Source organism: Topomyia yanbarensis, chromosome 3, assembly GCF_030247195.1.
Source record: "Topomyia yanbarensis strain Yona2022 chromosome 3, ASM3024719v1, whole genome shotgun sequence".
NCBI classification, from domain to species: domain Eukaryota; kingdom Metazoa; phylum Arthropoda; class Insecta; order Diptera; family Culicidae; genus Topomyia; species Topomyia yanbarensis.
Genome location: NC_080672.1, coordinates 369,067,185 through 369,084,326, shown reverse-complemented (window position 1 = coordinate 369,084,326; position 17,142 = coordinate 369,067,185). Strand labels below are relative to the sequence as shown.

General features: G+C 37.5%; 1 protein-coding gene across 1 annotated transcript in view; it reads left to right on the top strand.

Moving 5' to 3' along the window:
- Positions 1-8,973: 8,973 nt before the first annotated feature.
- The window catches only part of LOC131692851 (peroxisomal targeting signal 2 receptor), a 116,084-nt gene continuing 107,915 nt past the window's right edge, over positions 8,974-17,142 (top strand). Inside the window, exon 1 of the mRNA XM_058980180.1 lies at positions 8,974-8,977. The gene's annotated coding sequence lies outside the window, so the exon portion shown is untranslated. The remainder of the gene's footprint in view (positions 8,978-17,142) is intronic.

The following is a 17,142-nucleotide window of genomic DNA, read 5'->3' as shown; positions in this document are numbered from 1 at the left end:
TTCTTCACTGTATTACTATTTTGAACATACAGGGTGTTTGGTTCATGGTTAATAACCACTTGAGGAGTGATAGTGGATAATATTTGGGGAAAAAGTCGTTCTACAAATACCCATCAACTCTCAATCGTTACTGGGGTATTGAACTTTTTCTGTAAATCTCTTGTTGGTCTTAAAAATACCACAAACTGAAAAAGTATACTTTGCATATTAAATCTTTTAGTTCCAATTTAAAGTTGAGGAAATTTCCTATTGAATTCTCGTATTTTTGCTGTTAATGAGTTTAGTAATCTTCTATCATTTGCCATCTACTTTTCGAAAAACAATATGTGGCTTCAGCGCACTTATGTTGATTTTTTTTTGCCGAACCGTGTAATAAAGCTGTTGATCGTTATCGTAGAGCATTAGTACTTTGACCAAAATATCCACACGATTCATTTTCAAGCACGCCTGGAACACCCAAACAGAGAAACCAAAATTCATCATGTTCTAATTGATGATCAAAACTTCTTTGATTTTAGGGATAGTAGGACCTTCCGACGACAAAAAATCGATTCAAACCATTATTTTGTAGTCTAGCATCACTGGTTCTCGACACGATAAGACCATGCAACGGAGAACACAATAATTGTTGGCACAGGCGAGGACCACAGGGCACGTGCCTCTTATTCCACCAGAAAGTGTTCCAGTATAAAAACGTTTGTGTGCAATGCTTTCGTGGTTATTTATTTTTGTAAATGTGTTTGAAATATTAAGGTGTTTAGTACCTTGAAGCACTTATTGAGCAAATACCGTTGATAATCAAAACAACTATCAGTGGTACATAGTGGCTTCCATGTTGTACTCATTTCAACGAAGGAGAATTCCATTATAAAAGAGTATAGTAACCAACCAGCCAACCAGGGTTACAACATTCTTAGTCGAACTCTTCAGGAAAATCTAAATAAGATGCGTCGAGCCGTCCTCTAGGAGCCTAATCAAACCAAACTAAGCTTATAATTTGCCAATCTATATCTCCAGACCCAGGTGTCTGATAATTACGCTCTAGGTTAATTTCGAAATATTACTATCTACATAATAAATCCGTCGATTGTAATCTGTCTTGCTGGTGCCTTCTGAGCATATTATTTACTTCATTCAAGCACTTAAATTTGTCAATTGGGACAGGCATGGAAAAGTTCACTCGTTTCCTTTAATCCCAACTGATATTCAATCATCCTTGGTCCAGTCTCACATACTCAGCATAGCGAGTATGGAACGAATAATCGAAAGACGCAATGAAACCTTTCTTTATTATTGCGTTTGTACAACTCGAACAGTAAGTTAAATCTTTTTCAGAAATATAGCAAGCAACTACAAATAGGAATGGAATGCTGAGTTGTTAAACGTCACTCACTATTCGGATGTATGCGTTGATCCATTCAGTACATTCTGTATGCCTCCCAGATTAAGACTACGTAATGTCAAAAAAGTTTTTTCTCATAAAAAATGAACACAGATTTTTCAAAGCTCTGAAAAGATTTATTCAACCGAGGATTCATCGTTTTGTTCGACTAGCTTTTATCATCATTTAAACAAAAGAATGTACCATTACTAAAAATGTAACGGGTTTCTGAGCAAAATACTTATATAAATGAGTTTACAGTCTTCTATGGACATAATTTTGTTTATGTGTTTCTTTGTTCATTTATTTATTTGGAGTAGGGAAAAGCCTCCTGGAGCTGAAATTCTTGCAACCTTCCAATCTCGCTCTCCAGAGGGCATAAAACCTCCTCATCTTTTGTATCAACAGATTACACATTTCCAAATGACACATTTAATTGACTAATACTATACAATTAACATTAACAGAGCATCATTTATATCTAAGGACTAGTGCTAGAGCTATGACTATTGAGACAGGGAGCTTAAGAATAATCGTTTTACAGCACTACATGACAGGTGAAAATCGAAAAAATTAGAGCGACGATTGAATAGACGGCACATGCTAATGAATGGCTGATTGTAGCCGTCATTAGTTCTGGCGCGAGGGATTCTTAAAAAAATGAATAAAATTTAAGAATACGACGAAGTATGTCGAAATACAGAAGTTGCAGGAGATCAGAACAATCGATTCTTGATTGAAGCAGATTAGCAATGAAAACTGCCTTAGCAACATCTCGTCGAACAGACAGCAAATCAGGGTCGATAAGTCTTGATAACACGGTAGGTTTAGCGGGTCCCTCCATGGTAGCTTACGAAGAGCAAAGTGAACAAACTTGCGCTGAATAGCTTCAAAGCGCTGGACATCGATTTGGTAATGAGGTGACCAAACCACTACTGCATATTAGAGAGTAGAGCGAACCAGAGCACAATAAAATGCTTTCAAGCAATGTAAATCGCTGAAGTTTTTAGTAGCGCGAAAAATGAATCCAAGGAGCTTGGAGGCCTTTGAAATGACGTATTCCATATGATCCTTAAAATTTAGTTTGGGATCCAGAATAACTCCTAAGTCATTTACAGAAGATTGTAGTCGTATGTAATTGTCGAGTGTTTGCGGGAGAAACGAGATAACAGAACACTTTGAAGCATTCAAAACTATCCTATTCACTGTGCACCAGTTAGTGAATATATCTAACTGTGATTGTAAGAATTCAGTGTCTTTAGCATTTTTAATTTGATGGTATAACTTTAAGTCATCGGCGAATGATAGTTTCAGACAATTTACAGAAAGGTTCAAATCGTTGAGGTAGAGCAGAAATATAAATGGCCCAAGATGACTGCCTTGAGGAACTCCAGAGCTAACAGCGAAATATGCAGTGGTGCAGTGTCCAATTTTTACAGCCATTTCGCGACCGGTAAGGTATGACTGAAGCCAATCCAATAAAGATCCACTGAATCCGAGCCTATCCAACTTGGCAACAGTTATTCTATGGTTGATCTTATCAAAAGCTGCCGAGCAATCGGTGTATATAGCGTCAACCTGTTGGCGATCTTCTAATGATCTAATAATGAGTGATGTGTATGATGTAAGGTTCGTGGAAGTTGATTGACGAGGCATAAATCAGTGTTGAGTCTCGGATATGTATTTAGAGCAGTTGTGAGTAATGAAATCTTGAACGATTATTTCAAAGAGCTTTGATACAGCACACAGTGAAGCAATCCCTATCAATTTGGTTCGAGTAGTCTTCAAACACATGGATGTCCAGAGATGACTGCACAAAAAAACACCTAAATAAATTGCATATTCTCTCATGTACACAAACAATCTCTCCCATGCTAAACGAACAAACGCTCGTGACCTTTGCGATAACACAAACCTGGTCACAAACGCGAACATGCAATTGCAATCATCCACACATGCTTACGCCCGCGATCTTGCCAACATTGAAACACCCCGGTAATTAAGTGAAAGTTTAGCACTTATAAATTTACAAACGCAGTCTCAAACATTGACCCACCACTCGCGCGATCGTGAATTAGTCCCGTCCGGAAGTCTCTATCCTCGATCCTAGCAGCCTAGCCTCATGCCTTCAGTTAGACCAATAAAAATGACGCTAATATACACTAGACAACATGTTCCAGGGCGACAAACCGCAAACTCCAGTGAAATGGGAGCACTCACTCTCTTCTAGTATCTGAAACGTACACCAAAAATCAAGTATCAGATTCGCGGTCCCGAGCGCGAGTATTCAAGAACATGCGAAAGGTTATAGAAAATAATTTATACACGCGAAGTTACTTATACGCTGCCACACGCAACAAACACGATGGCATACAAACGCTCGAGTCCTTCTCGATCATTCACGCACACCTACGCCCGGGATCTCGCAAACATGATAACATCACGGTGATAAGGTGAACGTCTCAGCAATTAAAAATTTTCAAATGCGGTCTCAAGTGGTGAACCTACAAACTCCTGCTCTCGCGCGATTATGAATCGGTCACATCCGGAAGTCTCTATTCTCGGTACCAGCAGTCTAAGTCCATACCTTCAATTGGACCAGTTGAAAAAAGGAAGCTCTTATATAAACTGGACAACATGGCGACATGACCGGGAACTCTAGTGATATGGGGTAACTCACTCCCTGTCAGAATGTGATCCGTATACCGAAAACTAAATATCAGAATGACGGTCCGCGTGACGTTCCAAGAACACACGCGAATATGTGAATGGCCACAGGGTTACAAAATCGAATAAATACACGCGACAAACACGTCAACATACGAAGGCTTAAGCCCTTCGCAATCATCTACACACACCCGCGATCGCACAAACTTGATAACACTCCGGTAGTAAGGTGAAGGTTATGACGAATTTCGCGCCAACTCGAACAAATGTTGGCAGCATTCTCTCAGATTTTGATGAAACTATTTGTACATGAGAGCTTTGTCACAAAGAGTCACTTTGCATACTTTGTTTTTAAACAAATGATCTAGACTGTCTTTTGAAAAAGGTCAAAGTCTAAAAATGACAAACCCTACAAAAAATTGTTGTAGGAGTTATTTTCACAAAATTAGTCAAATTTTTGAATAGAAATATTGAATACATGCTTTATTGACTCCTACACTGAGAAAATTCGATTTTAAAAATTTAAAATCGATTTACAAAAAAACATCTTTGATTTGGATGAGATTTTGTTCCAAGATAGGTAATTATGTTCCCAACCTACCGTCAAAAATTCATGACCGGATGACTGGAAGAATTTTAGGAAAGTTTGTCAATTGTTTCATAAAATTTATCATTTTTGAGATGAACAACTGAACCGCAGTCTTCCGATCGTCCAGTCTGCCAGTCTTCATTCAAGTTTATTATGAATATATACTAAATTCGTTACTGATACTTTTTGCAACTAGCAGTTGGGAAATTGTATTCTGAGATGATTATGACTTTATTTGGTTTAGTTTTCAATAAAAAAAATAATAAAAATACACTGAAAAAAATTCAGTTTGGGCAATGAAAAGGTTTTTTCAAATAACTTTTATTCCTTGAAAGTACCCAACTTGATTTTTTTACGGTAGGTAGGGAACATAATTACCGATCTTGGAACAAAATTTCATTCAAATCAAAGATGTTTTTTTGTAAATCCACCTTCAATTTTGAAAATCGTTTTTTTTAGTGTAGGAGTCGATGAAGATTTTTTTCAATATTTTCAATCAAAAATTTGACTAATTTTGTAAAAATCACTCCTACAACATTTTTTTTGTAGGATTTGTCATTTTTAGACTATAGCCATTTGAATAAATCTGATAAAAAAGTTTGACCCTTTTCAAAAGACAGTCTAGATCATTGTTGGAAAAACAAAGTATGCAAGGCGGCTTTTTGTGACAAAGCTCTCATGTACAGAAAGTTTCATTAAAATCGGAGAGGATGCTGCCAACTCTGAATACGATTTAGCGCGATATTTGTCTTATAGTACTTACGAAGTTACAAACGCTGTCTCAGCTCACAAACGGCCGTGTTCGTGCGATAATGTAACGGTCACGTCCGGAAATATTTACCCTCCGTCCTAGCAACTTAGGTCCCTACATTCAGTTGGACCATCCGAATCGCATACCGAATTTTTAGTATCAGATTCACGGTCCGCGTGCGATCATCCAAGAACTCACGCGAAAATGCGAATAAAACAAACGGTTATAAAGTTGAATTTATACACGCGAAGTTACGTACACGTTAGCACACGCTATTGAACACGTTAACGTAGAAATGCTCGGTCCCTTCGGGATGATAAACGCGATCGTGAAGTCCCTACGCCCGCACATATTTGAACCGTACAATCAATATCACATTCAGAATCACGGCCCGCTAAATTGGCCTTATATACAAAGTTGTTGTGAAAAGGTGAGCTAAGTTTGTGATTTTTTAAAACAGTTTTATGCAAATTTTATTTGAAAAAGCGAAAGAAAGTTCGATGGTCGAAGATATAAAAAACAAGCTAAAATAAAAAAGGTAGTCGGAGTTATCCTCCGAAGCGTGTTTTTTGGCAGAGGCTTGCGGTGAACGCTCTCCAACCCGATTAAGAACATAAATCAAAAAAGCAAAACAACAAAATATTTTTCTTGCAAAAAAAATGTTGACCAAAAAATTTAGTTTTGTGGTGCTAAAAATTTTAAACAAAAATTCTTTGCAATCAATCGAAAAATATTTTGATGGAAAAGGAACCGTTCAAGTACACGAGAATGTAAATACAAACAATTTGAAAAAAAAATCGGATGAATAGTTTTTGAGGTATCACGTTAACCGTAGTGGTACTTTTCACTCATCTGCAATTGTAGTGAGTGATTCTGACGGGGAGCCCTACCGAGAGTCTAGCTCTACAGCTCTAGTAGGACAACTTTGGAAAAAGGTAGTCTAGTTTAGGGTCATGATTTCAGGATCTTAGTCACGATTTTTGTAATTTTTATGCACGTTATCGTGATATGTTATTCTTGAGCTCGCTTTCGAATTTGACATGTGGAGTAATGTAACTCATGTTCGTGTTTAATTACTATCGGATTTTTTACTCGGAGTAATGTGACTTGAATCATAAAACCGTGACTGTTTCGCGGTATTTTGTTTTGTGAACTACATCACGAATACGATTTGTGACTTCATAAGATATTTTTGGTGCTCAGCACAGTTTTCGTTTTCTGTCCGGACATCACATTGAACCTTATTAACTCTCAAAAAGGCAAACTAAAATTGTGACTTCAAGAAGAATCGCTCATGATAGCCAATGAAATCAAAAGCCTATTTTTTGTCGTTTTATCAGTGAGAGAATCTCAAGCCTGAAAACGCTCGATCATTTGTATTTCAAATCAAAAATTCATTGAACCTAGAGAACTGTAACTAGCCGTGCTACTGACACCGCTTGCCTTTTTGAGGGTTAAATGAAAACAGCTGTTCGGGGTCCTTATAGTTTTCTTATATCTTCTGCTCGTATCTATTACTAGTCACTAGAAGCTGTACGTATCTATAAGATATTTCATGAAAAACCCATATTTTGTGAAAATTTGAAGACCATGTGGAAAGTTGCATAAAATTGGAAATGATTACGGATGCCTTCTAAATATCACAAGCACTTGTGAATCATGTACTTTGAATCATTATGATTTTGTGAACTATTCCTCGAGCACGAATGGTCAGTCGTTAAAATTATACTAGGAATCATGAACCTGTTCGCGAACCAGTGAACGATATTTTATGATTTTTTGAACTATGTCATGGTCAGGTGTTTTTGTGAACTATTTCACGAGCATGAATGGTGAGTTGAGGCTATTTTACTAGAAATCAGGAATCAGTTTATGTATACATGAATAACATTTTATTATTTCGTGAACTATTTCACTAGCACAGTAAAAAACTACACAATACACACATTACCCTTACCGGGGGTGACCAAAACGATCAAGCTCGAATGCAAAACGATAATTTTTTTCTTTCATTTGGCTGTATGAAAAAAATCCAATAAGAAACAAACGGAAACAATCAGCTGCAGCGTCACAGCCCGTGGCTACAACAATTCAGCTGTTTACTTTTTGTTTTTTCACCCGGTTACGTATTGGCGGCATCGATTTGATTTGCCCTGCCTACTTCTCGGCTAATATCAAGAAATGAAATCAAGTGTTGGATAATTTTCTATATCAATGGGCAGGTTTCTTTCGAATGGGACGGATTAGGCTATAAATACAGCTTCAGGCAATGTTAAATGCTCAAATGATTGATGTGCGGTATTTTTTCAACACTGATTTAATTCTTTATTATGTTGGATGAAGACCCAATATGAAACCTAACTGTTCAATAGTCATAATAGTTCTAATTTGTAGCTACATCGATCATCATAACTGTCAATCAACCCACGTTGGATCGAGTGGTGAGTATTTGCTATTGCTAGGTGTTGATAATGGTCTGATATAATTATGTCATCTTTCTATCGCAGCCATCTTTTCATCTGATTTCCTCGAAAATTATGCCAGTAGAGGTAATGCAACGAGTGCGGCAGTAACACATCATCTTCGGCCACCGTTGGTAATAACCGCCAAGACAACAAACCACCCGGCAACGATGATGCCCCACGGTGAATCAATGCAGTATCGTCATTATCGAACTGCGTCCGATGATGACCAATACGGCAGCTCCAGGCGACGCGTTCGTTATGATACGAACGATGGAGATAGTGATGATTACGCCGTCGAAGGCAGGAAATGGGCAACGAAGAGCAGTAGGAAGCCACCCGGTGTCAGTGGGCCAGTGCATACTTACATCAAAACGGACAAAAATGCAAACTTCAAATGGGGCGTGAGGCACTTCGCTGGTAAGCGGTACGGTGGATGACGTGACAACTCTTACGCACAGTGAGCTAGCTGCGGCACACACCATGCAGAACTTTCAAGTGCGGAAAAAATAGTCGTACGTAAATTCGTTTAGGATTATGAGATTATTATATGGATAATAGATGCATGAAACTAGTCGTGATTTAAAGAATTGTGTCTACATTTTTTCTGGTTCGATGGTTCGAAGTAAGACGCTGGTCGTATAGACCAGATGTTAAAATCGTGCCAAGATGGATTCATACTGTCAGTAAGATCATAGGTGTGGCTTAGTAATGTAATAACAAGGATTTGCTTATTCATCCCACTGTGCAAACAACGATCAGTGCATGAGGTTAGTTAGCTTACTTCCCAGATATTTTTTTTACTCTTTGTTTATTTCTTTGTGATTGCTTTCGAGCAGTTTATCGCAGTGATTATAGTTAATAACATGGTTTTAGTATACCAATTAGTAGCCACTACGAAGTTTTTTACTTCCTCTTGCCAGTGGAGCATCAGTGGCACTTTTTGCTTCGTAAATTGGATTACTTCCATATATACGTGTTCTATTTTGTTTGACAATACAATAATGTTGAAGCACTAAGGTGGGACACGGTTATATAAGAAAAGAATAAAATCTAGCTCCAAGTAACTTTTTGAGCTTAGGTCCGTTTAGGTTCGAGGACAAATGTACAAAATCTAGGCTCGATTAGTGGAATTATTTTTTGCACCCACGCTTTAATGTTTACACGTAAAAAAACTGTTCATAAACGTTTGAAAAAAAAAAAATTATATTTCCGTAAGAGGAGCCGTTAACAAAAATCGTGACAAGCGGGGCCGGCGGAATGCGTGTAGTACTACCCACTCGAAAATTACCAGGGGGAGCATTACCCACACGAATGTTTGGAACAAACCAAAACCTGATGTTAACCACGTATGTATCTTGCGCACAAAATTCTTGAAATCCTCGATGTAAAACAATTTCATATTTTATTCATATACAAATTTATTTGCTTTACAATTTAAGTTTCTTGAGAATATGGGATAATAATAAGGATTTGTTTGAAATTTGGAATTATTTTTTATATTTATACTCATGAGAATACATTTTGACAATCTACATCTTAAAACAAGGAGTTCAGATCGATAGACAAAAAATTTCAATGCAATTTTATTCATACTATGGGAAGCAGTTAGAAATATTTTTAAGGACAAGATATACAATTTTTATTTTTTCAACATGAACAATCGTTTGATTAAAAATTGAAACAGGGAGCAACAATCTCTCCAAAGAAAGCAAAAGATTGTCGATACCAACATCATTGGCAGGGACCGTATCAGTGAAAGCGAGGAGAGGGCGAACAAAAATGGCAGGGAAAAAACTTGTAGATTTGTGGCAAACGAAAGATCATTATAAGGACATCATGAACCGGATCGCCGTCTGACTTCCTTGCATCCGCTGGGAACTTTTGGGATCAGGTAGCTGTTAGAAAGCCAACTAAAATAGAAAATATAAACAAATTTGGAGGATAACCAGCACATCTCGGACTAGAACCAGGCCGAAGGGATTCATTTAACGGAGATTTGGCGCTAGAACACTAAGCGCACGACCAGATAATATGCTTAATATCGCGATAGCCGTCACCCCAAGCACAGAGAACGCTTTCCACGATCCCAATACGCCGGAGATGCGGATTCAACGTATAATGATTAGACATGACCCGAGAAGCCACCCGAAGGAAGTCACGACCTTGATCCTTCCTTTTTAACCAATGTTGGTTGATGCCTTTGGTATTCCAAAACTTCCTTAATCCCATGAAATTTGCCAATTTTCGAGCGTCCTCTGACAAGAAATACTGAAAAATTCGTTTAAGCTGCCCGATCTTTCACAAATATTACCTTCTAATACCTAAGTGTCCGCCTTGTCATTACCATTCTAATCTAAGTGCCACTTTTCTCATTGCCCGGAATAGAACAATACGAAAGAACTCAAACTAATATTTGTATCAGGCAATCGGGAATAATTTTAACATAAAGAATCTAGGAACACCCATATTTTCTCCACGAAAAACAAAGAGTGCCTTCCATGCTCCATCGATCGAAGCGCTTATTTGGAACTGTAACGATGTGGACATGGTCGTAGGTAAATATAAAACGATAAGTTTTGTGGGGAGAATGCTTAGCGCGAGTATCTTTCCTGTCAGATAAATTTGTGTGTTTCAAGAACAATTATTACGTTTATATACAGTATTATAATTTCATCTCGAAACGTCTATCATGTTGTCCTCGTCACCGATAAAGGATTTTTAGTTCCGTGTATTCCGATCAAACGTCGAATCGAGTAGGGCCCAGCTACCAGACGAAATATTGTTTCTCTCGTTAATCCGTTGACGAACTTGTGCCAATGACCGCGTTTTCGGTTTTCATCAAGTTATTCATTTGCGTTTCAATCGTCGCTTATATTCGGAAAAAATTGGGCGATACGACGTTCAAAAAGTCCTCATAGGACCTTCTTGCATACAATTCTGAGCACTCTTTGCCCACAACGGAGTGGGAAACCGTCCACGGTTGTTCGCGCCGGATATTCGTTCAATCGCAGTGTAGGGAAACAACCCCCTTAAAACGTTGTACACTTCCACCGGAGGAATTTCTTATTTTGATTCGATTGTTTCGGGTATAGCGGACGCGTAGCTCTTTCAATCAATGGGCACACTAATGAGGTAAAGTACAACGATAAATCTAACTCACTGGTAGGCATTTGTGTCATTCCCACTGTATTCAAGATGGTCATATTGAAATTGTCGCGAATATCATACAGTAAGATAGATCGGTTATCAGAATGAAGACAAACTCATGGCAAACCGTGGGAGTTGAAGTCTTCTAGTACCAGCTGAAGTGGTTTTCCCCTATAATTTATATGCGGGATATGTCGACAGTTCATTCGGAGTCGCTCCAAAAAAGAAAAAGTTTTCTGAATCCTCTCCGCATTTTCCACATCGTACCTTGTTTCTACAGTGGACTCATTGTTAGCAAGACGGCAGTTCATACCCCGTAGTATAAAAGGGTGAGCAAGTAGACAAGTCCCGTTCAAAAGAACAAATTTTGCAAGAACAAATCCGGCCAAAGGCTCGAAATGAAGCTGATGGAATTTTTTTTTCTTATACTCCTCGATTTTTGCTGAATGCAGTTGCTTTCATACCAGAACTTTCACTGTCTGAAGCTCAGGGATCTGGGAGGAGCCACCACCTATTTCGCAATTAAGGCCCTTCTCGGAGACTACACCGTCAATCTCTACTTCCCGGGTAGGTACGTAGACGAAATACTTTTTCGTACATGGTCGAGTGTTGTTTTGTTAGATCACGTGATATATATTAAATGGCTTGTCTTTGGTGTGGAAGTAGACCATCCAGGGACCAGTGGCATTAGATAGAATTTGTATCGAAAATGAGACTTATCAGCATTATTTTTTCCATCGGAGAAATATTCAAATCGACCTCCACCAAGCCTACTAGGATGTCGGTCGTCGGAGACACCTTCCTATTAGTCAACATTATCATGCGGGCTTCAGTACTCGCGAAAGGAATGGAGTGATCGGTTCCTAGCTGTGGAACATTTGTAGTATCTGTATTCAACAAACACATTTTCGCGGAGTCGTCGGACGTACAGCCCGGTAAATAAAGGGTGTTTCCAAACAGGGAACTTTCATTTTCACTTACACACACCATATCAGTATTTTCAACAGTTGGGGGAGAAATCATTCTAAATCGTACTACCCACTCGGGAAAAAGGAGTTCTGCCGGTCCTGGTGACGATGTTTCCGAAATCATGAATAATAATCCTCTTATTCATAAAACTGTTTGTGGTTCCACAAAACTAGATCACGCCAAAAATACACGGTGTTAACTCGAATGTTTGTTAGTGTTACTGTGGTTGTGTGTTGCAATTCGTTTAGCTTTTTTACATTTCTTACAAAAGACATGTATAGGATTCGGTCAAACTTTGAAACGGCCCAGAGGGCCAAGTCTCATATACCAATCGACTCAGCTCGACAAATTGGGACAAAGTCTGTATGTATGTATGTTTGTGCACTAATGTCATGTAGGGTAATTTCGGGAGAGATGCTGCGTCAGGAGAGATGCCGCACTCTCTATATCTCGTATATGGGGTCACTTTTATACGGTAATATGATATTGTAAGATTGTCTTTCGAAGAATTACAACACTGGAAATGTAATAATCCTTATTATTAACTCATAAAAATTTTATTAATGATTATGTGCGTGCAGTTGCATAACGGAGCGTCGAAAAATTTTCAGCATCGCATTAAAATTTCGTTTTTTTTTAATTGTTCGATTTATTTTAGGTAAATCTTGTATTGGTTGAATAGCTGGGATCTTTTAGAAGGCATTATGATCATGAGTACAGCCATCCATAATTTCAAAGGAAAATGTCGTAGTGCGACATCTCTCCTCATCAATTAGGATAGATACCGCATCAAAATTGCGAAGAAACCATAGCTAAAAAGTATTTTTTTCACATCGGAATGTCATTAAATGAACATTTGGATTAGGTACAGGGTCATAAGGTATATCTACAAACTAACGGACCAAACACAGTGACATATAGGATTATGAGTCTATCTATCCATAGATTTAAATGGGCGATATGTATCTAAGTATTAGTTACTTCGGTTTATTCTTTAAAGTTTCAGGAACTTATTTCCGTGAATGCATTGATTTGTAGTAATGTCAATATTGGTTTTTTTTGAAAATGAATCTTTCAAGAACATACCTAAGTTATATAAATTCATTGTTGGGAGAAACAGCCAAAAACTACTTTTAAGAAACCCTACTAACACATAGATATATATCGCTCGTACAAACATATAGATAAATAGTACCCTTAATTAAGTTACTCAAACTTAACCGTTACACAAGGTTTCGAAAGAAAAAATTTTTTGAAATGTCGAATATAAAATGTTTCTAGAAATTGTAGTACCCCCTTAAGAAAAATGTGGGTGCCAGCCAATTTATAGGTATAATCAAACTTCAAGAACCTCAGCTGGACACCTAATCACAAAAAACATTCTTCCCAAATGAACATCGAACAGCATGTTCGCTCTAGTTCTGTACTAATCCTACACCATCATTTCGTGTGCAAATTCGAACGCGCTAATGCGTACCAAAACACGAGCACATGTTCGTCTGCACAACCGAACCTTATGTACGTACGCGGTGTTCGTACACACAGGTTCTTGATACCAGTTTTCTCTTTCTCTCACCCATCATCACTAGCATTGCTCATTCTGTTTTGTGTGAGCCTTTCTTATGTACGCACACGGTGTACGTACACGGTGTGTAAACCTAAGTTTGCACATCGTTCGCTTGGGTTTGGTGTTCGATGCGAACCTGTACACAAAGGCAAAGGATGTTTGAACGCGTGCACGAAATTTTGTACACGGGTGCAAACTTGTTGATGTTCATGGGAAGACTGACAAAAAACATCAACGAGAGCTAAAAAATATTTTTGTTCGTCATTTTTCTGTTTGTGACCAGGGTGCGGCGTCTCACCCGCACATGCGGCATCTCTCCCGCAATGACCTTTTTTTAAAAATGTTCGTGAAAATTTGATGAATTTTTTTTTCCTGACAAAAACCATTTCACAGTATTTTAGAATCTTGTCGCAATGATAAAAATGACTTCTTCGAATATTGAATTGTTTACTTTGATCTCTCCCCAATTTACCCTAATTATCTCAGCAGTGTCTGAACCGTTCTTGACCAAACTAGTTTCAAATAAAAGGCGTATCGTGACAATCTGATACTATTATTATTGCGTTTAGATATGTTGTTTTCATTCTGCCATATAGGTAATTTAGTATCAACAGGACTTGTTTTAAGCAAATAACTTTCAAATAACAACAACGCCTTTTGGTCACGCTATATAATTAGGGCTTATAAAAATAAATTTTATATTTCTGTTCCTCACTTACCAATTTACAACAACTAAAAATAATACTGTTACATATATAGAGTATTGATTTATTGGTGTATTATGGCAAAAATAAAACTTTTTATCCACCTAGTGGTTCAATTCTGCCTTTCTCATTTATCCAAACTATGATTTATTAGCTGGTTCTATTCAATAAAATTGTGGAAATATCTATTACATTCTTACTGTACTTAGCACGTATCTCTCGACTACCACGGCAGTAGACGCTGACTCACTTTAATTAAAAAAGTATAATATTTAATTAGCTTAATCAGCATGAATTCAATACTATCTTCATGTGATTATATTTTTAAAAGTTGGTGGAATGGGTTTGGAAGTAGGTGGTGAATGGTGATGGGTTGTAGTAGTGTGGGAGTGGAGGATGCGTCAGAAATCCTTCATCTTATTTCGGTATACGCGGTGGATGAAGGAAATGCTGGTGTGAGGATCGTCCAAGGGGAGGTGAGTGATGAAAGAGCGAGGTGTAAGGGCGAGAGGGGAGGGAAAGGGTGGCGACCCAATACTCAACTGCATATTTTGTCTTCCATTTGCTTTGAGAAAATCGGTTCAGTCATCACCGAAGAACCGATGTGACTTTAATTGTGGAATATGCCTGGAATCCGGGCCTTCCGGAATTGTCAATAGTGGACAATATATTCAAAGAATGTTTGATAGGTAATCAGTGATTTTAATGTGCTAATTGAAGTAATTAGGTGACCATTTTAATAGATTTTAGTCTCGGAGGTATTACGATTGTACCGATTTATATGGGAAATTCCAGTGTAACCTTTCTAACCAACCTGTAACTCCGGAACCAAGAGTCAGAACCGAATGAAATTCAGCATCAGTCACTTAAAATCAAGAAAAATCAGTAGAGAAATCGAATTTGTACAATTCGTTTTATTCATTTATTTCATTTAAATCATTTCTTTTAATTTCATTCTATATACTCTATGAATTTAATTCGCTTTGTTTATTTTTTCATTTCGAATATTTGACTATTTTTTTAAATATATGAACATTTCATTTTAATCATTTATTCAATTCCACTCCCTTTTTGTTTATGTTGCTCGTTTGATTTCATTTTATTTATTGTATTCGTTTCTTTTGATCCATTCTGATCAGTTTGTTTACTTCATGCATTTTATTCATATAATTCATTTCACTTATTTTGTGCACTGTTTTCATTATGTTAATTTTTTCCAGTTCACACATTTCATTCAGTTTTTTCAATTCAATGATCTGGCTATTTTTTCATTCATTCATTTATTCATTTCATCCAAATAATTAATTTGACACAATTTTATTTATTTTATATTTTTGATAACTTTTTAATATCGTTTATTTTTCATTTTAATCATTTAATTCCGTTTATTTTTTTATTATTTTTTATTATTTTGCCTTTCTCATATATAAAGGTTATACAATCACTCTGAAAAACGTCAACCTAATACCGACCCGGAGGGCCGAGTGTCATATCCCATTCAACTCAGTTCGTCGAGATCGGAAAAAGTCTGTATGTGTGTGTGTATGTGTATGTATGTGCGTATGTGTCAAATAATGTCACTTATTTTTCTCAGAGATGGCTGGACCGATTTGCCCAAACTTAAATGAAAGGTGCAACCTTCCCATCGGCTGCTATTGAATTTTGGATCGATCAGAATTCTGGTTCCGGAATTACGGGTTTAGTTGATGGTTTACGGAGAGGGGTTACCCCCCCCCCTCTACTCCCCTTAAATCACCCCTCAGACCACCACCCCATCCAGCCCTCATACCCCTTCCTCTCAACCCATCATCTTTAAACCACCACTATATCACAAGCATACCAAATTAAACTGGGGAGTCGTTCGTTCATGGGACTTTCGCCCTCCTCACACACCTACCCCCGCATGACAAAATGAGTTAGCAAGCAGATAATATTGATCTAATGTTGATTAGGCTAATGAAGTATGATATACTTTGTTTCAAGTATATCACCGTCGACACGTAGCCCATCAAGTTCGTGACAGGCAAGCCATTGTGTATAAGTGCAAAGAGTACTAAGAATCTAATGGACATTTCCACAATTATGTTGAACATAAACAGCCACCGAGCCATAGTTTAGAGAAATGAGAAAGGCACAATTGCACCGCTAGGTGGATTAAAACAGGTTTTTATTCATTACAGTTGTTTAGTTTATTTTATTCGTTCTATTCAATTTATTGATTTTCTTATTTTATTCATATAATTAATTTTATTCGTTTCATTTTATTTGTTTCTTTTTTAATTTTATTCTTTTCATATATTTTTTTAGTTTGTTCATTTTATATAATTCTTTCATTTCATTTAGTTTATTCATTTTATTGATTTTTCATTTTTTCCCAGTTCATGCATTGTATTATTAATTCTGTTTGGTCATTTCTTTTTATTTATTTTAACCCATTTTTTATTTTGAAACAAATTTTATTCCATTAATTTTATAGAGAGGCAACAACAAACGCAAGTGATTCGTCACACTGACGGTTCTTTGATGAAGGGACGTGCTGGTGCTACGTGCGTCTACTGTCGTGAAATGAGATTGGAACAATTGGAAGGTTGTCCGGCAAAGTTATAAACTTCTGCTCCGATAGTAAGGCTGCAATCAAGGCCCTTGGCTCGGCAAATCACGGCCCAAGCTAGTGATCGCTGCCGAACCCAAATCGAACGACTAAGCATTATCAACACTATCTACCTTGTCTGGGTGCCCGGACATTCCGGTATTACTGGAAATGAATGGGCTGACGAATTGACTTCGTTGGTCCTGCCAATTTCGACAAGTTGGATAAGGGAAAAAATACGGTCGTGGGCTCCGTCCGAGCACCGTAATTATTGGAGAAATCTACAAACGTGTCGCCAAACAAAGGCGTTTC